This window comes from Acinonyx jubatus, chromosome A3 (genome assembly GCF_027475565.1).
Source record: "Acinonyx jubatus isolate Ajub_Pintada_27869175 chromosome A3, VMU_Ajub_asm_v1.0, whole genome shotgun sequence".
NCBI classification, from domain to species: Eukaryota; Metazoa; Chordata; class Mammalia; order Carnivora; family Felidae; genus Acinonyx; species Acinonyx jubatus.
Window position 1 is genome coordinate 120,889,458 of NC_069388.1, and position 23,517 is coordinate 120,912,974.

General features: G+C 37.5%; 1 long non-coding RNA gene across 1 annotated transcript; it reads right to left on the reverse strand.

Annotated features, from left to right (window-relative positions):
- Window positions 1-1,596: 1,596 nt before the first annotated feature.
- On the reverse strand, window positions 1,597-14,477 carry LOC128311374 (uncharacterized). The gene is made up of 3 exons (XR_008289776.1): window positions 14,300-14,477; window positions 10,979-11,060; window positions 1,597-4,195 (listed from the first exon to the last, which is right to left on the reverse strand). It is a non-coding gene; the product is annotated as an uncharacterized LOC128311374 (long non-coding RNA).
- Between the last annotated feature and the right edge of the window lie 9,040 nt (window positions 14,478-23,517).

The window sequence follows — 23,517 nt, forward strand, 5'->3', positions numbered from 1 at the left end:
ACTACTTATATGGTGATGGCACCAATCTCAATATCTCTAGCCTCATCTTCTGAACTTCAGATTTACATATGATATGCTGGTAAACATCTCTAATTGGATACATCATAGGAACTTTAAGATAATGTATCTTAAATTTAACTTACCATGAACTTCCAAATGTAATTTCATTTTTGTGCTCTTTGACTCCATGAATGATACCATTATTTACCCAGGTTCCCAACGAGAAACCTAGCAGCCATCCTTTTTCATCTTGCTTACCCCCAAAACTAAATCAGACAATCTCATGTACTTTAATGTTGTATTCTCTCGAGTCTGTTTGGTGAAAATGAATAACCTCTTAGTTCACCATAATTTTCAGTAACTTGTGCAGTGGTTCTGCTAGGTGGGACATGTATTGCCAAATGGAGTGCCACCTGCTCTTCTTCTAAAGTGAAATCTTATTTAAAGAGGTAATATGGTTGAGCTCTTTGCCTCTGTGAAACTGATTTCTCTGACCATAACTGCAGATTTGGTCTTGAAATTAGGCACTCCATGCTTATTAATTTACTGAAATAAGCTATACCTCTGGGATCATTTATTTATTTTATAAAACATATTTAAACATTTTGTTTGAACATATACAATGGACAAGGCTGTATGCTTGACCATTGGGGAAATATATGACAGTCCCTGCTATCAAACAATTTACTGTCAGTAGAGCCAGGGACAGATATGTGTAAATATTTACACATGATGAAGGCCATAAAAGGGGTACAAACAAAATACGATGGGAATTCTGAGACAGGAAACTCACTGTCACATTAGGATCAGGGGAAGCATTTCTGTGAAAGTGTCACTTTAAGTGGCTTTAAGTGGGGTGTAGGAAGACAGTGCTGAGTGGCTTAGTGGGAAGTAGACAAGCTTGTATGGAATGGGCTTGACAAAGTTTGACTTGAACTTCAGCCCTTGCTAGGTCCATCAGCTAAGGGTTTTACAGTCCATCCCCACACAAGTTGTGTATTCCCAATAATATTGGTCATTCCTCCCCCACTCTCAGCTCCATCTACTCTCCCAGGAACCCACAAACACTATTTACTATCTAACAAGTTAACAATCTCAACTGCCACATGCTGTCATATACATATACCAAAATTTGGCATTTGTATCAATGCTAGAGAATTATAAAAATGATTTAGGTTTTAGTCCAATAGGATATTATTGTGGAGTTGTATAGAAAAGTGAAAAAGAAAGATGCATGGATTCCAGAAATGATCTGGATTTTTACACTGTTTTTCCAGGCACTCCTGCTTTTCTAGGACAAAGATGGGAGTGAGGATGGGAGGAGGCAATCTGAAACTGGCTTTGGCTAAGCTGTAGCTGGCTAACATGTCTTGTTAATATATCTATACATCTATTTATATATACCCACACATATGTACATACCCATATATCCAATTTTAAATTTGCAAAATTATTTTTCTTAGTCAAAAATGTATTTATAGAAGCTATTATTTACAGGTTTATATATATATATATAGAGAGAGAGAGAGATCAGCCCAAAACAAGAAAAAATGTCCTTAATTGGACTTTCATTGTAATTAGAAAATAGGCATTAAATATAAATATAATATGATATGATTTAGAATAACTTCAAATGGTAATACATTCTATAAGGAAAATTAATGAAGAAAGGTTATTTTAGATTGAGGAGGTTAGGAGAGACCCAGAGGTAACATATGGGAAGAGAAATGAATTGAGAGGTAGAAGGAACTATATGGAATGTGGAGACAAAGCATAGTAGACAAAAGAAAGAGCTAGTGAAAATGCCCCCAAACTGGAATAACCCTGATGTTTTGAGAAACAGCAAGAAAGCCAGTGGGGTTTAAAGAGAATAAATGAAGAGTAAAGAATATGAAGTCTAAGACATAGAAAAGGTCCAAATCAGGTGGGTCTTTGGAGGTCCAGGGTCAGGAGTTTATCATTTATTCGGAGTATTACTGGAAGCCACGAGGGTCTTTTAGAAGACAGTAGTTAGGTTTCCATGAAGAAATGACTATACTGGCCATGGGAAGGAACAAAAATGGAGCAGAAAGAGAACTTTGGTGGCATTTGCCAGGATGTAATCTTAAACTCAGTCATTGTACAGGAAGGAAGATTTAGATAAATTTAGGCTACATTTTGAATGTAGTGTTGGAAATGAGGAGTGCGAGAAAAAAGAAGTAATTTAAGGATGGCTCGCTATATATGACCTGAGCAACCAGGGCAATGATGTTATCCCTTAGTGATTTGGGGAACATGGAAGGATGCAGCAGGGATGCATAGAGTAGATTTCTGTTGGGGGCAGGGGTGGAATTTGAAACATCCTCATGTGGATGTCAGGTTCACAGCTGGAACTTGGGAAAAAGTAGGGGGAAATTTGAGAGTCATCAGAATATACATGGTATTCGAAGACAAGGATTGGATGAAATCATCTAGGGAGTGAGCATACAAAAAAAGTTCAAGGATTGGAATTTGAGACACTTGATCATAGAAGTTTAATCAAGCCTTCCACACACTTTGCAATATGTGTTCTGTATATTGTCATTTAACCTTGCCTCCCTCTTTTCTGTCCTCTGAACTCCAGGAGGCTGATGCCTACGGAATGCTTCAAACAGGCCCCATGGCTTTCTTGCTTTAGTTTAGTTTAGTTTAGTTTAGTTTAGTTTAGTTTAGTTTAGTTTAGTTTAGTTTCACCATTAGGTGGAATCAACAGGAAATTGTAAAGGAAAAAGAGGTTGGAGTATTTATTTCCCTTGCTTCCTCAATACGAGAGTTCTTGGCTGTGATAAGTGGCTATTCAGAATTGGAGGTAACTAATTCCCATATATTTGCTATGATATTAACTAATCCCATTTAACTCCAAAGTCACACATGAAAACATGTTAAAAAATGAAAGCATTTGTCTCTGCTTAGAAGTTTAAGGGTAGCTGGTTTAGTCAGTTTATCATCTAACCCTTGATTTCTGCTCAGACCATGATCTCCTGGTTTGTGTGTTCCAGCTCTGCGTTCAGCCTGCTTGGGATTCTCTGTCTCCCTCTCTCTCTCTGCCCCTCCCCGCAACACAGGCACATGTGCTCTCTGTTTCTCAAAAATAAATAAACATAAAAATAAAGAAGTCAAAGGGAAGAAACAAGTATCAGCTTATTACTATCTTCCTCACTAGCTTAAACATTCTGTACCAGCTGCTTCTAAGTATATTTGATGAATGAATGGATGTGTGTCTTTAGTATTTTCCAGAGACCCAGAATTAAGATTGCCAGGGTGAAAAAGCAAGTGGGAACAGAAACTAGAGTTAGGTTGGTTAGTTCCTGGGAAACTTGGAAAGAAAAGATGGAGACAAAATATCTCTGTGAAAACATCTCATTAGCCTTCAGGAAGAAATAACTCAGGGCTGCAACATGGTCTATAGATCTTGACTTGGACTTTCACTACCTCTAGACTCTTCAGTGTCTTATGGGAAAAGAGCACTGGAAATTTGTATGTTTTATTTTGAATCCAGTTATCTGAAGAAAAAAAATCTAAAGCCATAGACTTGGATATTTTTCTGCTGCCTGTGCTCACATAATCCCCCTGCACCATTTGTGCCATGCTCCATGGCAGGCCAAAGTGTTGGCTAAACTGACAAAATCAGTTAAAGAAAGAGACTGTCCAATATGAAGGGGTGGGCAGAGAGTCTCCCTCCTGTCCAGTCTCATGCATTTCTCCTTGTAATAGGCTGATGCAAACTTGACCAAGTGGGAAAGGTTGATAGACATTTATGTGTGTGTTTTACACTGGATCACATGCCAGAGTAGCCTTGCAGCTCCCTGATGTCCAGTGATAGTGATCAAGACCTTCTCCAGGAGTGCTGAAGTGACTGGGTTTCAAACCACTCGGCTGCAGGTTAGCACTAACAGACTCATGCCGATGGGCCCTGGCCTCCAGGTCAGAGGCTCTCCAAAGCAACACTGACTCCATTCCATTTCCTGACAGCTCCAAGGAGTCCCAGCTGTGCCTGTGATTGATTTCAACACGGCTTTCCAGCCACATTCATTTTGGCCAGAAGCTGATGTTCTTGTTCACCATCGTGTGTTAAATCCTCCGCACGAGAGAAGATGCTCTCTGTCTGAACGCAGGAAATAAGTTGAATTTTTGAATTGAAGTCATTTCACAAAATGGATTCTTAGGAGGACCATCTCTAAAATAATAAAAACAAGATATCTTGTTAGTTATAAGTTTGCCCCAGGCCAGTTTTCTGAGATGTTATTATTTAGCAAACAAACTAGTCCTTGGTAAAGTGAGATGGCGTTGATCTAAGTGTAAAATCTCTTTTTCCTTTTTATAGAAGCTATCACATAGCATCTGCAACAATCTGGCAGACTTTTGTTTGTGTGTAAAATATATCTGTATTGAATATTTAATTTTGCCAGTAAACATTATTTATTTGCTTATTTTTATGGTAAAGATGCAAGAATAGGTTTTTTTTTAGCTTTATTGACATATAATCGACATATAAAATTGTAAGATATTTAAAATATGTACATCATAATGATTTGATATACATAAACATTATGAAAAAGTTTTCTCCCATCTAGTGAATTACATTTATCACCTCACATATTTACCTTTTTTTTAAAAGAACAGTTAAGTCCTAGCCTCTTAAAATGTCAATTATGCAATACAATGTTATCAACTATAGTCACCATGTTACATATTAGATCCTCTGACCTTATTCATTTTATAGCTGAAAGTTTGGAGCCTTTTACAAGCCTCTCCCTAATTCCCCTACCCCCCAGTCCCTAGCAACCAAGTGTCTGCTCCCTGTCTGGTCTGTTTCACCTAGCATGATGCCCTCAAGGTCCATCCATGTTGTTACAAACGGCAGGATTTCCTTCTTTCTTGTGACTGAATATTATTCCATTGTATGTATAACTTCTTTATCCATTCATCCAGTGATGGGCACTTAAGCAGTTTTCTTATTTTGGCTACTGTGATTAATGCTGGAATGAACATGGGGGTGCAGTTATCTCTTTGATACTCTTGTTTTCATATCTTTTGGATTTATAACCAGAAGTGGGATTGATGGAGCACTTGGTAGTTGTTATATCTTTAATTTTTTGAGGATTCTCTATACTATTCTTCATAATGGATGCACATAGAATGTTAGTTATTTTTAACTAAGTTTATATTTCAGTATTTCAAGGGAATCATCAAAACAGCTGCTTCCATTATGGCCTGGCAATGTGAGCATGGTCAAAGTATTCACTGTACTCATATATCAAAATTATTATACTAACAACATGTGTTACTTCCTGTAATTCACACTGTTATGTGTATGCAATGAGATATTCATGGAAAGCACTTTAAAAATACTTTTTGCAAATATTAAATCTTTACATTAAAAAACTATTATTACATTAGCATTTTTAGATAAAACATTTGGCTACAAAATACCTAAGGGCTTCCTTTGTTCAATATACAGAACAGAGTAATATGTAAGTAGAGGCAGGTTAAAGGAATTTGACGTTCATGGACCAGAGAAAATAATAACTTAAGCATTTTTGGGGTGATTGGATAAAAGGAATCCAAATTCTTTTAAGAATCTAAGGTTCACTAAGAGTTGGACCACGGCGGGGCGGGGGATGGGGGAAAGTTGGCAGGTCTCTTATCCCAGCCTCAGCATATCCATGAAGAGCTTTTGAGGCCAGCAAAGAAGGAAGCAGAGTTTTTTGCTTTATTTTGTTTTAAACTGGGGCTTTAATCTCTGACAAGGCTGATGACTTCTACATCGCCATTGTTATCCAACCAGATGGCAGTGGTCTTGAGGATAGGGGTCATTTTATCTCTTCTGAAGCAGAACAGTAGAGGGAACAAGCTAGGTGTTTGATAGTGACCCCTCGATGGCTTCTCTTTCTTCATTTCAGTTCCATTTCTAAATAGAATGTAAAATGCCATCTGATGCCTAAACATAGCAACACTAAATATTTTTACAGATTCAGTACCATGGGTCTTGTGATATGAGGACCCATAAATTGCTCTAAAGATACATTCCCATGCAGGGCCGTGGCTCTGACCGGCTTTGATGTGCTCACATCAGCACAGATCCCGTTCTCCAGCATCCGTGTTTATTAAAGATGGAAGAAATACCTCTTAGTGCTTGTACCCAAACCTAAAACTGCTGCTGCACTGCACAATAACTGTCTACTGTTCCTTATCCCTCTTCTTCTATTAATAATACATTAAACCTCAGTTACAAAAAAAACTCAGAGAAAAAAGAAAAAGAAAAGATAATGATTTCTTGACAGATCTTGAATGAAAGGCTTTAGCACAGCTTTAACTGAGCTTGACACACCATTTTTTAATGTGCACATCCCTTCTATTTCCCAATCTCTTCATACTTAATTGAGAAGTCCCACTTAGGGATGAAGCAAAGAGTTTAATGAACCTCCTCCCTAAAATCATTAATTCAAAATATCTGATGTTGATTATGCATTTTCTGGTGATAAGTACTCTCCCTGGTGATGTCTGCATAGAAATGGGCTGAATAACCATGTTTTGTGAATAGAACCCACACTGTTCAAATTGGAATGTTTTATTAATCACAGTTCTTAAAAGATATTGAACATTGGAGGGGGTAGATCAGGAAATAAATAATACATACTCTTGAAATGGCCCTGAGATGAGTAGCTGTTCTCTTTATAAATATTACAAACCTCACATAATCCCTTAGGTAAAGACACAATATTCAACACACATAATGATAAACAACAAAAAAACCTAGCATTTTAATTTGAACCAGAGTAGCCCTGGTTGTGGTTTGCTCATTCTGTTAATATAATATTCCCGTAGGCCTTATTAACTAGGCTATTAGTAGCCCCAAATAATAGATGATTACCCTGAGATACAACAATCGACCGACATAGGAATACATTTGGTCACTGTCAGTGATTAAATGATATGAAAAAGAAGAGATAATCCATATGCAGGGAAGGTGAGGGTATCATTTTCTTATCATGTCTACTACCAAATTTATGTTGGACATGTATGTTTTTATAGCTTCTTTAATCATTTACCTATAAAAACAGAACCTGGGTGTTGCTGAAATTTGGAAAATATTTTTGATTGCATTTATTCTTTAGTAAGAATTATTATGGCATACATTAGCACTGTGAAACTAATTGCTCTAATTTGCAACTGCTATCGGGACAAACTAACACAGAATATTCTGTTTTCTACAACTGTCATTGATAATTTTTTAAAAGAAGAAATAAAAAGAAAAGGAGTTTTCAAGTAGCCATCATTTTCTCTTGGACCAGAATGACTCATGTTCCTTTTTCCCTGACGTTGGCTCCAGCGACTGAGATCAAGGATTGTACTGGGGTACCTCAAGTCCCTGGAACCCCTTCTTCCCAGCAGTTCTTACATTTCTGGCTTCTATTTTCAACTGATCTCCCACGATCTTTATAGCTAATTATCTGTTGACATATTTCAAGCTTGTCCTTTCAAGTAGAATTAGGGTGTCAACTATGTCTAATTTATCTCTGTATGACCAATATTTGAGCTTGGGATAATGTCTTTGTACAATGTCTCTACATGTACAATAGTATAATAGTACATTCACAAAAAAGACAAGCTGGTTGGCTGTTATTTGAATGACAAATCAATTTAAGGATAAGCAAGGGTTTTTTGGGTTTTTTTTTTCTTCTGAAAAATTAGAAAAAAAAGCATTTCTGCTTATATTATGTTTAGGTAGAAATGATGTATCATATTTGCAATTCCTGATCTTATTCAGATTGCAATAATAGCAGATAGCCCTTCAAGTTTCTCTTATAGAGAATTATACTTATGAGAAGATTCTGTGCTATTTTATTAAAAATTTTTGAGGACCTACTATGGTCAAGTCATTGAGGATGCAAAAACAAGTAATATAAGGCACTGTCCTCAAGGTACACTTTGGAGAATACAGAGAAAGATATATGATGGAAATAAAATAGATATCATACAACGAAAAGAATTTTAAATAAACACACAATAGACATGCTATTGTCTGAAATTTGTGGTTGTTACACACCTGTTGAACTCAGAAGATCCTTTAGTACAAGATATATATTTTATGTCTCAATTGCCAGCAAGTCCTACAAAGAAAATCATATTATCAGACATTTATCCAAAAAAGGATACTCTCTAGAAATTTCTCTTCTGCTATTCTTTTTTGTAGTTTTACAAGCTAATAACTGGCTCATATAGTCAACTCCTATGGTAAGATTAACAGATTTATATCTGTATTTTTCTTCTCATTGTGTGACTGGTACCTCAGTGGGAATAACACACGGAGGTCAAGAGACAGATGTTCTCTTACAAATTGCTCAGCTTGTTCAAAAGGAACAAGGTGTTTGACAAGGGAAAAAGTCAATTTAATAATAATTTATTTAATAATACTCTATTTTATCTGCAAATGCTTTATTTCCAAATAAATTGAGAGTTCTACAAAAGTAAAAATATTATCATAAATTGAATGAGTGACTGGATAGATAAATACTCTCTGTTGTATGTAAGAGTCAACAACAGCAGACATGAAATAATTATAAAAATGAAATGAACTTTGATTAATTTGCCGCCAAATTTGCATATCTGTCTTGCTTTTTTATTGGGGCAGGGGAAAGAGAATTGCATGTTGGAAATGTGGGGTTGTAAATGCAGTTACAATAGTATGGCAAACATCACAAATCAGAGTGCTTTTTTTCTGAAACTGGTCACTGTTTGATCTTTGGTAAGGTTAGCATTTCCAAGCACTTCATACTGATTTCTGTGTTTGAGTTGGTTGAAATCCTTCTCCCATCCCATATGCATGTGAGCATGAATCCCATCCCATCCCATATGGATGTTTGCTCATCCCATAGGGTGAGCAAACCCTTCCCAGGAGCTAAGATAGAAGAACTAGATAGAGGAACTCTGCCCAGAGAGTGGCAGAAGCCTCTAGAAGGTACTGTGTTTCACAGTGAATTAAAATGCATCGTGGTAACTTCCAAACTAGCAAATCCCTACATGATTTGCTCTTTTATAGAGTGAATGCTCCCTGGGAATGAGAAAACTTATCCTCAAATCTTTTGTTAAACTCTTCTTGGGTTGTGCTTAAAGACTAGGATCTGGTGTCTGTTCTTGAGTTTTCTGGGTTTATGCATTGTGCTGAAAACATAGGAGATGCAGGCAAGCCACTCTCCTCCCCCTGCATTAGAGCACATTACTTTTTGTAGACCCTAGTAACATGCAAACCCTCTCCCACTGCCTCATGAAACCCTTAACATTTTCAAGAAAAGTTTTCATTGGAGCCCCGACAATGAAGAAGTCAAGGAATGGAATCCTGAATTTGTGCTGATTCGTGAATTCAAATGCCCAAAGCACTTCAAATAAATCTAAATCTTTGCTGACAACTGCATGCAACCATCAACGTGATCTTGCGCAAGTTACCAAACCTCCCTGTGCCTCAGTTTACTCATATGCAAAATGGTGCCAGTGGTGTACCAAGCTCGGAGGAGTGTACGGTAAGGGCCAAGAACATGCCCTGACAAGTATCAAGCATCCCATATGTCTAAGGCATGCTTCTCATACTGCTTCTGGAGGCAGCTGTCTGGAGTCTATTGGAAATCCACTGTATCACTATAGGAATGGGGACTGAGAAAGCTCTGCATCCTTGGATTCCTGATTCCAGAGCTTGACAAACACTTTCCTACCCTTCCTTCAGTAAAGGGCATCATTCTCATCTCAAGTCATGTAATGAGGAGTAGTGAACCTGTCTTCTCCAGGCCACACTGTTCTTCTCTCCCTTGTTCCTCAGTGCAGGTGCCCCCACAGCTCACCACATCACTTCTTACTGGGTCCTTGTGCTTCTTCCCTGTTGTCCCACCTAGACTGGAGGACTCCCCAGTCCTTGGTGTTTTAGTAACTTGAAATTCTTTAACGTTATAGTTCACACATGCAGAGTAGATTGCGGCTTGTTAAGCCAGTATCTGGTAGGAAATACATTTGTGTGTGTGAGGGGTGCTGTGGGGGGCATATTACTCTTCTTACCAGTGTGGGTACCAGAATTCAATGGTAATTGCACGTTGTACCTTCCTTGCCCTAAAACCTATATTTAGCAATCCCTGAAGGGTCTCTCAGAGCTGTACATAAAGGCAATAAAGATTAAATAACAATGGCTAAACCCAGTTTATGGAAATAACTCTATGTAGTTTTCTAACTTAGCATAATTATGTAGTTAGCAAACTATAAATTGATGTTGGAAGTGTGCAGAGATGTTTCTTTCATTGTTAAAGCACTGCAGAGGCTTTCAAACTACCTTATTCTATTCTGTTTTAATATATTATTTATTTTTTACCTGCATGCCTCTTTCTTCTAACAAAATCTTATGCTGAGAATCAAGTACATAAACAAGAGAGAGAGAGAGGGAGGAATGAGTGTGTGAGGAAGAGTGAGTGGTGGAGAGCTGCTGTCTCTAAACAGAGAGCATGAGTGGCAGTCCTAAGACCTCCTCAGTCATGGGCACTGTCCATGGATATTTAGGGAGCAGTGGAACCGACCAGCTTTAAAGAGAATGAGCTGTGGGATGGGACAAGTCTTGGTTCTGTCACATGCATGCACGAAAATTATCAAATGATTAAGTCACAGGAATAAAAGCACAGCATAAGAAATGACTGATGATGACTGTGATAGCATTGTGTGGTGAAAGATGGTAGCTACCCTTATGGCGAGCATAGCATAACCAAAAACTTGTGGGGTAACTATGTTGTGCACCTGAAATGAATGTAACATTGTGTGTCAAATATAATAAAAGAGTTAGAAAAAAATTATGGGAAAGTCTTTTGATATCTATGAGCTACAAGATGAAGATAATAATAGTTAATATATTACCCTCAAGAGTTGTAAGAACCAACCAATATGTGGTGTGGGATATAGCGTGTTCTTCTACAAGGTAGATACATACTATTATTCTTTTCTGTGCTGGAAACCTTGTTCTAGCCCGTGTTGAAATGGCTGCTTCCCTCCACAACATGATTGCATAGGCCCTAGTGGAGAAAACAGAAAGAGATCCGTCACCACTTACACCTGATGCTCATCGTTCCTAATGCTCCACCTGCTTTACCACAGCAAGTCCACAAAGCACCGGCTGAGAGATCTACAAAGCAAAGGTGTGCCCCCTGGTTGGTGTTCACTGCTCTGGCATCAGTCTCATCTCCTGAAGGTGTTGCCAAACTAGTGCTACACATACGTACCTTTGCTCAGTCATTTTTTTTTTAAGTCACTCTCAGATTTCCTTGCCCTTGAAAATACTCCTTAGTTGATGATGAAAGTAAACTCCAAATGGACCTCAATATAAGAGAAACCTTTCACTACCCAAGCAAAGGTAGGCATATGGCTTTTCAGTACTGCTTGTGACTGGACTTCCACAGAAGATTTGCCTAAATTGGTTAACAATCATTATTGATATGACCTAATGATCCAGGTAGCCCAGGGACTCCTGGCTATGCTGGAAGATTCCCAGGCAGGTCAGAGTTCTGCATTCATCATCACTGGTGTCTCTAGCATCCACCTGCCCTGCTGATTTCAGAAAGTGAGTAAACAGTGTGCCTTGGCCGTGCTCAAACAGGAACCAGGCCAGGGTTTCTTGCATTTGAGGGTGTCATTACACTGGATGATGCATCTCTTTCAACAGCCACATGCAGTTCTCTCCTGGGTACACACAGCCAGTTAGAAGGATCTTAATGACTTCTGGCATAAGGTTATATACGGAATACTGGAAATGCAGTCACTGCTGTGATATGGACTACACCATTATTTGATAATGTTCATTAGTGGTTCTTATGATCACTATTGTAGAGTATATGGGTCCTGAGCAGGGCACACAGCAAAGGTCACTTAGGACTTAAGAATGGATGAACCATTTTAATATGGCTCTCAAGTGTGCATTGTCTGTAATTAGAAATGCTTCGGGCGAGGTTCCCTTCCCACTTTCTCAGGTTTTTAGCTGGGAGGGAATTTGCGTGGTCTACAAATTGCATCTGCCCTCTTTCCCATTTTCTTATAAATTCCTAAATGGAGGTTTTGCACCTTTGGACTTGTTGGTAACCTTGGGATTCTGCCAGGGAGAAAAGAGAGGGATTAGCTTAGAGTTCTCCCCTGGCAACCAGGACTGGTTTGCAGAGATGCAAGGGTGGGCAGAAAGTCATTCTGGGCTCCACAGTCCATCCTATTTCCACTGGGCCTTTCTTTTCTGACTGCAATTTTCACCTCACCCAGGTGTGAAACCTTTCCTAGGGGAAGGAAGGTGGAAGCTCTTCTATCAGCAGCAGGTTGAAGTTACTGTCCTCCTTGTTACTGAGGAAGTAGGTCTGTGGCATGGCCTCTACTTTTGCTCAGACACTTGAACTATTCATACTCTATTAGACATGTATGAAGGAAGGAAATTGGACTTTCTCAGGTTGTAGATGGATCAGCGGGGATGTACGACTGAAAATTAATTCCCTGACACAGACTGATGAAGACAGCAGTTTCCTGAAATACTGAGATTCATTTTATATTTTTATAACACATAATCTCAATGCCACATATTTTCCCTAGTTCGAAGTGCTATTGATATTTTGACAAGGGGACCCAGAATATTCTATTTTCATACACACACACATACACAAAACCACCTTTCTTGTTAATTACTCAAAATGTCAAGAGATTGGTCAGTGTGTCTAGTAATGAAAATACTTTAATGAAATCTATGGCTCTTTTAATGAACACAGAATGTCACTTATAAAGCGCTAGATGAACTAATGCCTTGTTAGATATAGAGTTTAGTTACAACTGAACTCTAAAAACTAAAAGTCCCTTTTCTTAGTATTTTTATTTATTTCTAAAATCTACTTTTCTACATGTGATTTTTTTGTCCCTCATATAGTAATAGTGAAAGCATCACTAATCAGTCAAGATTCTTTCATGATGGATGTCATTCTTAAGCCAACCTTGCTAATTTTTAAATGTGATCTTATTTCGTTTTCATTTTTACTCTTACTTATTATGCTAAAGTTTTATAAGAAATCTCTGGTCATTAAATTTTACATGTGACTGTTATCCATGGCTTCTAGAGTAAGTCCCTTTAATTTCCTGATCCCTTGTCCACTTGAAAGAAAGTAGCATATGCTTTATTTCACATGGTTGTTTTGATGAACAAATTGCTGATGTATTTTATAGAACTTCAAAATCTATGAAATATTATACAAATTTGTAAGACTATTGCTATTTCTGTGTTATTATACTAACCCATATCGTGCTTTGTAGCAGAAACAATAATCTAATCAAGATGATTAAAATCTATACCAGGGAATAGCATCCAGAGGATGCTCAATATATTGACTGAAAGGTAAGACTGAAGGATTTAATGAAAGATGGCAGGATTCTCTCGACTGTGCCTCAAAGCCAAATAATTGGGATCTTTCTATGATACAAATATTTGACATTAGAGGGATTTTTAGGAACCAAGATCTATGTTGGAGATAAAAGGCAGAAACAAAGAATCAACAAGACACAAGGCTTACAGACATTCCCCAAAATGCATCCAAGAACAAATTCTCATCAGCTCTAGCAACAGCCCATGGCAGACCTGAATTCAGAGATAAAAAGCAATAGTTCTTTAAAATATTGAGTAATATTGGTAATGTGACGCTTGTAATCACCTATCAGACAGATCTCTGCATCTCTCTGGGTTTCAAACAAATTACTTTGCAGAAGGAGTCTTGAAAGGAGTTTGAGCAGACCAGACAATCTTACTACAAACATATGAAGCAGCTCATTGTCCTCCCAGTAATGGCTTCTCAGAACTGGTTTTGGGGTGTGTGTGTGTGTGTGTGTGTGTGTGTGTGTGTGTGTGTTCATGCATGCATGGTTGTTACCTTCTAAAAACCAGAGACATTATAACTATAGGCTAGTGTTTCTGAATGCAGTTCTCTCTACAACTCAATTCATTTTGTTTAAGATAAAATATGGAATAGCAATTAAAGAACCCTGTAGTTATTGGAATAATGACAGGTTACTTACATTGTGCTTGTTGGTGGATAGAATCAGGAGAGAAAACGTGACTAAATGAAGCGCCAATGATAAAGAAGGTAGGAAGGAACTGATACCATTCTGACTTATAGTGTGTTGTTTCTGGTTTGGAAGGATCACTGGGAGAACCACTCGGAAAAGGCAGGGGATGGTTGCAGTGGAATCCAGAGAAAAAGGTCATCTTTGGGATATTTTCATATACTAAGGTACTTACTCATTTGTTAGAATATGGAGACTTGCAGTGCAATGGCCACTGAAGGCTTTCGGAGTTCACAACCTGTCAAGCTTCAGTGTGCGTGCCAGTTGGGATTGGGGGGGTTCATTCTCCCTCACTGTCCTACAGGAAGGAGCCATTTGGAAGTTCCAAAAGCAATCTCCTGCATTGTGTCAACTCTTTGATTGTTGTTCTTTTTCTCTGTTTAATCTGTTATTATGAAAATAGATATAAAAATATAGTAATAGTTTCATATATATCCAAACATGAATTAAACTTTCTTGAATCTGTCTATCTCTGTTTTGTGCTAGGCATATGGCATGTACTCAGAGATGTATGCTACAGTAACAGTATAAGAATAAATTCCACATCTTGAGCTTGAGGAATTAATATTTTGTTGAAATGTATGCATATATGTTAAAAAAAAAGATGGGGGTGCTGCAGTATCTATTACAGATATAGTGCATTGTAAAGTACCTAACAGCTAGTAGGGCTTAGAGTCAGGTACCTGATAAGGCAGACTCCAATTCAGTAAATGTGTATCAAATACCTCTCTCATCTCTTTGTAAACACTTAGGACATCAAGACGAGTCCATCACAGCCCTTGTTTTCTGCTTGCCTGTAAATCTTTAAAAGAGGCTTGGGCAAATAAGAAAACAAAAATAAAAGTATACTTAGTAGGTGGCCTATTATTTTTTTTATATGGGGGAATTAGAAATTAATTTTACTCCAGAAACAGCCTGCCTGCAACATTTAACCCTAGTGCCATTGCTTTCATAAATCAAAGGTCCAAATTGCCCAGGATTTAACAAACTGAAAGTTGGGAAAGACATGGGCTGGGTCAGCCTGATCTGATAACCAACTTGATTTTCTCTCCAATGTTCTTAGTCATTTTGAAATCTCATTCCCATGGGTTGAGACATTCTGGAATGCTTTTTCTGTCCAATATTACTCTAAAGACCTTTTGTTCATAGAGGGCAAGAATTGGAAAGAACAAGTTTGGAAATCTCACTGTAATGGAAACCAAGACCTACTATTCCTCTTCATTTTCCTCTACTTGACATGCCAACAAAGTATTATTAAGCACTATTTCTCAGAAAAGTGAGAAATCATGCTTGGATTGTATATCAGGAAAGACTTCACAAAGTAGCTAGAATTTGAAAACAAATCTAAATACAGATTAAGATTTTCATGGGAGACAGAGTAGAGAAGACATTTCACTTGCAGAGAACATGAGTGGAGATACAAAGATAAAATACTGTGAACCATGATAGGGACGTGTGTAATTACATTTTGTGGGAACTTAACCGTATATTGATGAAAAAAAATGAAGTAAATTCTTGAATGTAGGTGTCAACCACATTTTGCACAGTTTTAAATGTTAAGATGTGTGTAAAATCCAATAGACATACTGGGGGAGTCATAGAGGTTTTGCTGGAGATAGTTATGTGGTTGAAGTTTATCTTCACCAAATTAGTATGGCTGTCATATGTGAATTATCTAGAATAAGGCAAGTAGGTGTTAGAGAAACCAATTAATGAGCTATTAAAAATGCCAAAGCAAAATATAATAAAAGCCTAATTAATTAGATGGCAGTGGGTAGGGAGAGGAGTGGGTAAATGAGATGAATATTATGAAGGTAGAATTCTGTATGACTTGGCATATAGATTTAGAGTAGAGTGAGTGGCTGTAATGAATGTAAAGAAAAATTGATGGGTAAATGAATATGACTCCAGGAATTGGTTGTTTAGGAATAAGAGAGGGCCATTATTGGAAAGTAGATAAGCAGGAGGAGAAGCTAGTTGAATGATGGATGCATAGCCACATGGAGGGCTAGAAGTTTTAGAAGTAGGAGTGTATTATTTGTAAAGCCATATTTTAGAATGATCAATTTGGTGAGAGTGAGAGAGGATGGATTGAAATGGGTAAGTGCTTTGAATGGTAGTTGGTTTATCATTATCAAAAGCTTCAAAAGGATAGGGGCACCTGGGTGGCTCAGTCAGTTAAGCATCCGACTTCGGCTCAAGTCATGATCTCACAGTTGATGGGTTTGAGCCCCAGCATTTGGGCTCTGTGCTGATAGCTTGGAGCCTGAGCTTGCTTCGGTTTCTGTATCTCCTGCCCTGTCTAACCCCTTCCCCACTCACGCTCTGTCTCTTTCTCTCAAATATAAATAAATACTAAAAAAAAATTTAAAAAAAATAAAAAGGAAGCTTCAAAAAGACTATCACAAAATGGCAGGATATATAGTTAGGAAATAGTGGGTCATCACAATAAACAAAGATGATTTGTGATTATGTAACTAAACAGACTTTATGTCTAGCAATCGGTTATGTATTCCCATTGATTTTTAAGAAGAATTTACAGGGGCACAGAACCTACATAATTTTCATATAGAAGTCAGTTTTCACACACACACACACACACACACACACACACACACACACAAAAGCAGTCCTTACTAATCCTTCTGGAAGACACACACATATCCACAGGAGAGGAGGGGAGAACTCCATGTATTTTCATTGAGCCCCCCCCCCATACTCAAAGGATAAAGACAAGAAAGACACATATTGATAAAGAAATTTGAATAACTGGAAGGAAAGGATAACACTTTTCAGCTTACAGAACTTGAGTACAATTACCTGACATCTATTTTTTAAGAAAGAGAAGGAAATTTAATTGAATGCACAGTTAGACATCTATCAAAATGAATTTTCTTTAAAAACCTCATATAACAATATCCCATTTCTCTCTCAGCATAATGATTTCTTACCAACAAAGCCTGTCAGTGTTTCCTAGAAGCAACATTGAAGTGACTTCTTGCTGGAAATTCAGCAAATGAACTTTTTCTGCTCCCAGAATCTCTGTCCTCATTAGGCTAGTTAGAAATTCGCCCGGGGCTCCCAGCCCTTCTTGTCTCTGACGGATGCTAAGTGTAGAGGAGCTAATGGACACTTTAACTGTTAGGGGGCTTTCGATTCAATCCCTTGCAGCCTGGCAGCTCATTCTAAGTCTTTTCAGAGGAGCTGCAATCATATGCTCAAATATGATAGTTAAATATGGGCTAGAAGGGAAATAGCACCCCCCCCAACCCCTGCCCATGACCAGAGATACTTGTGGAAAACAGGAAGTAATTCCTGAAGTTTTCCAAATGGCTGGGAAGCTCACCGATTCAAGGTGATGTCCCTGTAGCAATTTGCTCCTTGTAAGGAGAAAAGGGGGAAGGAAGATCTTTCTCTAGTGCCAGCTATGTTGATACAGCCTCCTCCTATGGGCTAAGGTCAGATATTTCTTCTTCCAAATGTCATCTAATAGCAATTGTTAATAGAATAAAATAGCCTTAAAATAGTTTGAATTTCAAATAAAGGAAAGCTGACAAGCACCTTGTGAACATAAATCATGCTTCCAGGTAAATGTGTATTATCTGAGAATAAGCGTAATTAGTTTTCCCAGCTACATTAACTTTCTCTGATCCCTACCCCCACCCTTCTTGCCCCAATATCTGCACAAATACATTGTTCTCTGATTGTGTCCCTGTTTCTGCATTTAGCTGGAAGGTTTTTAAGTGATTGTTTCTTTTCTTCCACTTCTCAGTTCGCCCCCGACAGACCTGGCACTGAAGCTCTGATTTTACAATTCTTGATTGCATTCTTAATCTACAGGTTAAATTTGGTTTGGGGAACATTGTCTTGATGTTTCAGATGGTTTAGATTCAATAATCCACAAATGTCTAGACATTCAAATGAGGTCAGGAAAAAAATCTATTCTTTGAAATTTATTTAGCAATTTCAGACATCGATTTGGGGAATGTGTCTTCCATAGGCAACTGAAAGAGAAATCTGTACTGGTTCTAAATATGAATCAAAGTGGCAAGACCCAGACTGTCTTATCTTTCTAAATGTGAGCTTTTTGAAATCTGTAAAGATGCTCCTGTGAATTTGGCTGGTGCTAAAGTGTCAAGGCACAATTTATCCAAAATGACTGCCATTGCTGGAAGTCAAGAGCTGAATGTAAAGAGGCACTGGCTTGCCAAGGCACTGGAGTTCAAAATTCAATATTGATGGGATTGTTTTCTCCAGAATGTTACCTCATGATTTCTTCAAGCCTATTGACTATTTTTCTCTTGGAAAAAATATGATATATCTTGTATGGTGGCCACAGAACTTAATGGTACAAGATCCAGCTCATGTATCTCCCAGAAGTGTGTAAAGACCAAAGGCTTTTGAATCTGTGGCAATCTATATGCTGCTGCTCTGGCAATAGCATGTCTCATTGCTAACTCTGATGGCATGACCTAACATAATATGACACATACTAGAAGAAGTAATATGACAAGTGGATCATGCAGGCAATGCTACACATGAAAAATATGACATCTTATCTGAAACCAACCCTGCTTTTAGCAAAGATACTACCTCAAAGGGCACATCACTTTTGTCCACATCCTTCAAGCTTTTTGATAATATGAGACCCATGTGAAGACCACACTGGATATGGGCACAGAAGTAAGCAATCTCCAGAAAGTGACAAAAGTCAATCTTTGAGAGCTGACATGCTCTAGCAATCAGTCAGAGGAGGTGTAATTAGGCAGTGAGCATAAAGAAGGGTATCTCTCTGCTACACTACCAGGTCTCTAGAACTGAGATCTACAACTAAGAAATAAAGTTATTCTTCAAGAAGATAGTTCGGATGAATGCTGTTGAGAAAGCATTAATCTGTTCCCCTAAGATTTCATTGCAGAGTTTGACAACTTGGTCCTAATTCATGTCCTCATTCAATTGATATAATTTGTGTATATATTATATGCATCAGCCAAGGTCCAGTAAGGAAGATAGAAACCACTCTCAGAATTTCAAACAGAAGAAAATTTAGTATAGAAATATATTTACAAATTGTTGGAAAGGGCTATAGGGAAATACAGAAAATGGTGGTAATACTCTGAGATCAGAAAGTAGAGAAAGCCGCTATCCCCCTCCTCCCAGGGCTAGAAAAAGAAAAGTGAGAAAGTAGAATTAATTCCTTACACTAACCCCCAGATGCTATTGGAGTCCACATTTTCCCTTTATCTGGTACTTCTTTTGGTAGGACCCAACCCCAGAATCCATCTGATAGAGGAGTCCAACAAATGTCTTTCTAGTCTTCCAACCCCAAAATACAGAGCATAGGACATTTGTCAGGGGTGGCAGGGGAAGCAGGATTTAGTACAAGAAGACAATATTTGCTATATTATGTTTTAGTTATCGTAATGAAAGGTGAAAGAGGCAAGGAGATGTATACATACATAAAACAAATTGTGAATGTACTATAGGCAAGTAACAGGTAAATGTGCATTTATCCTTAGCTATCTTCATACATCGGGGCTGGACAGTAATACCTGATAGGCGTTTTCATTAGTGGGATACAGAGGATGCAACATTATCGAAAGATATGACATGCTTAGCTACAGTGCACGTCAAATGCTTTAATATGGCTTATACTTTAATCCTATTTGCCAAAGGTTTGCAAATCATTTTAGCTCTATAGTTCTCAAAGTTTGGAATGGATTTCAAATAGTGAGTTAGAACTTATGTTCTGTTATTTACTGTCTTGTCAACTGAAGCCCAATAAATATTTGATATTCAACTTAAAGATTGACCTTAATACCCATGGAAGAGATACACATATTTAATATTTTACTACAAATCTTGTAGAACACCACATTTTTTTTTGGAGCAGCAAAAAAAATGTAGGAAAAAATTACAGAAAATTAAAAATTTACATTTAACTCTCAAATAATTTCCTACAGTAAGCTTTTTATTTTTATTTTTTTAATTTATTTTTATTTTTTTACATGGCACAGAAATGCCTAATTATATTGATTATCAGTGGGAAATGAGGTGTTCCACTTAGCTGGTTTCTTCACATAAGCAAACACTAACTTTTTAATTTATTTTTAATCATTGGAATATTTTTAGAGTTTATTGTTTTCCTGCATACAAAATTAATATCTGACAGAGGAGCTGGATCAAGATTACAAACTTAGGTCATTTTTCTACTTCCATTCCCACTGAAAGGTAATGGACGTGACAGAAATACCATTAAGAAAGAATACTTCTGTATAAACACTAAAAAGTAAGAAAGGATTCAAAGCATAAACCTTCTTCACTTCAAAGTGCAAGGTAGGATTATCTTCATTCTGAAGATACACACTTTTTTTTTCCTTTAGAGCAGTGCCACAATTTTAAGTATTTTGTCAATGATCAAACAGCATGTAAAGTTGTGCATCCAGGATTTAATCCAAGTCTGTTTGTTACTAAAGGCCATGTTCTTTATTTATTTATCTTTTTAAATTTATTTCATAGCTTAAATCATCAAGAAAGTGTGACTTAAACTAGGGCTTAAAAAGTGGAAAGAATTTTAACACTCAGAACGACAGGGGTAGGAATACTAAAAGGTGAGAGAGAAGTTGGAAAACAATTCAGAATCAAGAAATCACATACCATTTGGGATACATCTATTTTCCCTGGAACATATGTGGATCAAAAGTGGCAAATAAGGCAGTTAGAGTGAAGACACTGCACCCCAAGCTATTATACCCCAAACTGATGGAAGTAGACATGATTCTGTAGGAGTTAAGTGTCATTAAAGCTGACACATCTTTGTAATCTAGTATGTTTGGAGTGGAAGAGATTATAAAAGTAATAAGGCACATTAAGAGAATTTTTTGATTGAGGTGAGTTGTATGCAGAATAAAATCAAGCTTCATTTAGGGGAATTGTTGAGGAAGTAGTTAAATACAACACTAAGATTTATATATTGCTGACTTAAGTAATACTCATATTACTTATATCATCATGTTAATCGGAGAAGTAAGTATACTCTTATTTTAGAGTAAAATGATGTTTAGTTTTGGATATGTTGAGAATGAGGAGATTACAGTTACCCAGGAGATGATGTCCAATAGACATTTTGGAATTAGATCTATCAGATAGCTGAAGGCTGGATTTTGGAGTATTCTATAGAGAAGTAGTCATGTATTCAGTACATAGTAATTGCTCAGAAATTAATGAAACTGAATTGAATTGCATTGGACTGAAATTAATTGAACAAGATCATCAAGTACACCAGAGAAAAAGTAGTCAAACAATTAGCAGGAAACCAAGGCAGTTAACTTGCTGTGTTACAGAACCTTAGGGGGAGTAATAAAGTATTAATTACATGGGGGTAAGGCAGGGTAAATGCTGGAAAGAAGACTCTGGAAATGGGGCCATAGTTCAAAGACTTTTGGAATATGTGAGTGATTTTGCATTAAAACACATGTATACTGAATGTCTACCACAGTAAATACAACACACAAAATAGTGAGATGCTTTTACATGGATGTAGGAGCTTCCTGTTTACAAGGCAGGCAACTCGGCTGGGTGCTTAGTACTGAAGTGAATCCAGTGTTTGGTCCGTGGCGGTGGAACGCATTTGTCTATGGGAGGTGGAACAAGTGCAGGAGTAGAGAAGTAAAAGTGTCTCAAGAGAAGACAACAATTTTTCCTTTCTCCCAGACATTGCTATTCTAGTAACATCTGATCTTTGTCATCAATTTCTGATGAATTAACGAGAGCATAAAATTACACTCTTCCTTTGTTAGACTGTAAGCTCTGTGAGGTCAGAGACTGTGTCTGCCTTGTTCATGCTGCTTCCTCAGCACCTACAACAGAACCTGGCACAAGGGTTGCTCAATAAAACATTTTTCAAAAAAAAATGAACTGGTAGATGGATGGAAGGATGAATGCAAGAATAGTTCCCTGACCATTGTTCACAATGTGAATACTGCTTTACATCACCCAGTTTCTTTTTTTTTAGTTGTATTTACCATTGACATATTTCTATTATTTCAATTCTTATTTTGAAAATAAAAAAAAAAGATAGTAAAGTACTCAGCAGCTCTCCTGTTTGAAATCTGCCACATTGTATCTCTCAACCTTGTGTCCTTGATTTGTTCCTTCAACATCACAGCAGCAGCCAAGGTACCTTAAAAATACAATAAAAGATAGTTAGATTCTTTGGAAAGATAGAAAATGCAATTTTCTTCACTTTCTCAAAATGATATAGCTTTTGAAAATGTTAGACTTTTGACCAACTTCTGAATTCAGAACTAAAGAGTTGCCTTTCAATTACTTCCCACATGAACATAATGTGATTTGATATTGTCACCTGGTTTGGATAAATGGGAAGTTATTTGCAGTTAGTCTGAGAGGTACTGAAGGACTCTTTTTGGAGAGTTGATCAGATTTTGCTAGACGTTGAAGTCCTTGGGGTCCCTGCAACCACCCAAGTACATCAAATTGTTTGAGAGAGATGAGAAAACTTGTTTTGATTAAGCTGGGGCCATTCCCTGACTGTCTAAGTCTTCAGACAAGTTAGGACCTAATGCACACTGCACATGTCTCCTTCTGAAATGTTCTCCACCTTAGTTTTTATATAAGCATGAAAGTACAATACTAAAATACATGAAGAAATCTGTATTTATACATGAAGGATTCTGTACATACAGGGATGGTGAGACATAAATCTCAGGAAGGCATCTTATTTAATAATTTCCCAGTTGATTTCTGCTATTGTGTGAGGCTGGGCTCTTCATTTGTATCAAAATCAGTCGGGAAGACTTCTGAGATGACCTCATGAGAAACTAGTACTCCTGCAGATTGGACCAAAGAGGCCATAGCCCTACAGGCCAGATTATACGTTTACAGAGTGATGTGCTTTAAAGTTAGATTGTAAATGCATGACTAAATTTGTATATTTAGCATCTAAATTAGTTGTTAATAGGCTTCATGTGAGAAGGGACCTTGAGCCTACCCTTGGGGACTTTTGTCTAGGAAAGTCAGATAGTCCTGTATCTAGGGAAGTATATGGTAAAGAAAGGCCAGAGAATATGATATATCCTGACATATCAATTTTTTTTCCATTTCCATGCACTGGAGAAAGGAGAGAAAGATTTGTACAGTAAGCATGTGAGTGTGGAAGACCAGGTGTATTTTAGATCAACAGAGGAATGGCCACGGTACTCTAGTGAAAGAAACAGCATTGAGGCTGAGATCTGAGAAGGGTCTCAGAGACGGGAGAGGCAGTGAAGAAGCCACGTCTAGCAGGAGTGTCCAGGAGAAGGAGAGGCATCTGGATATGTCCATATTCAAGGAATTTTCTGTTTATTTTTTAAGATATGGATGGTTTTCTGCTAA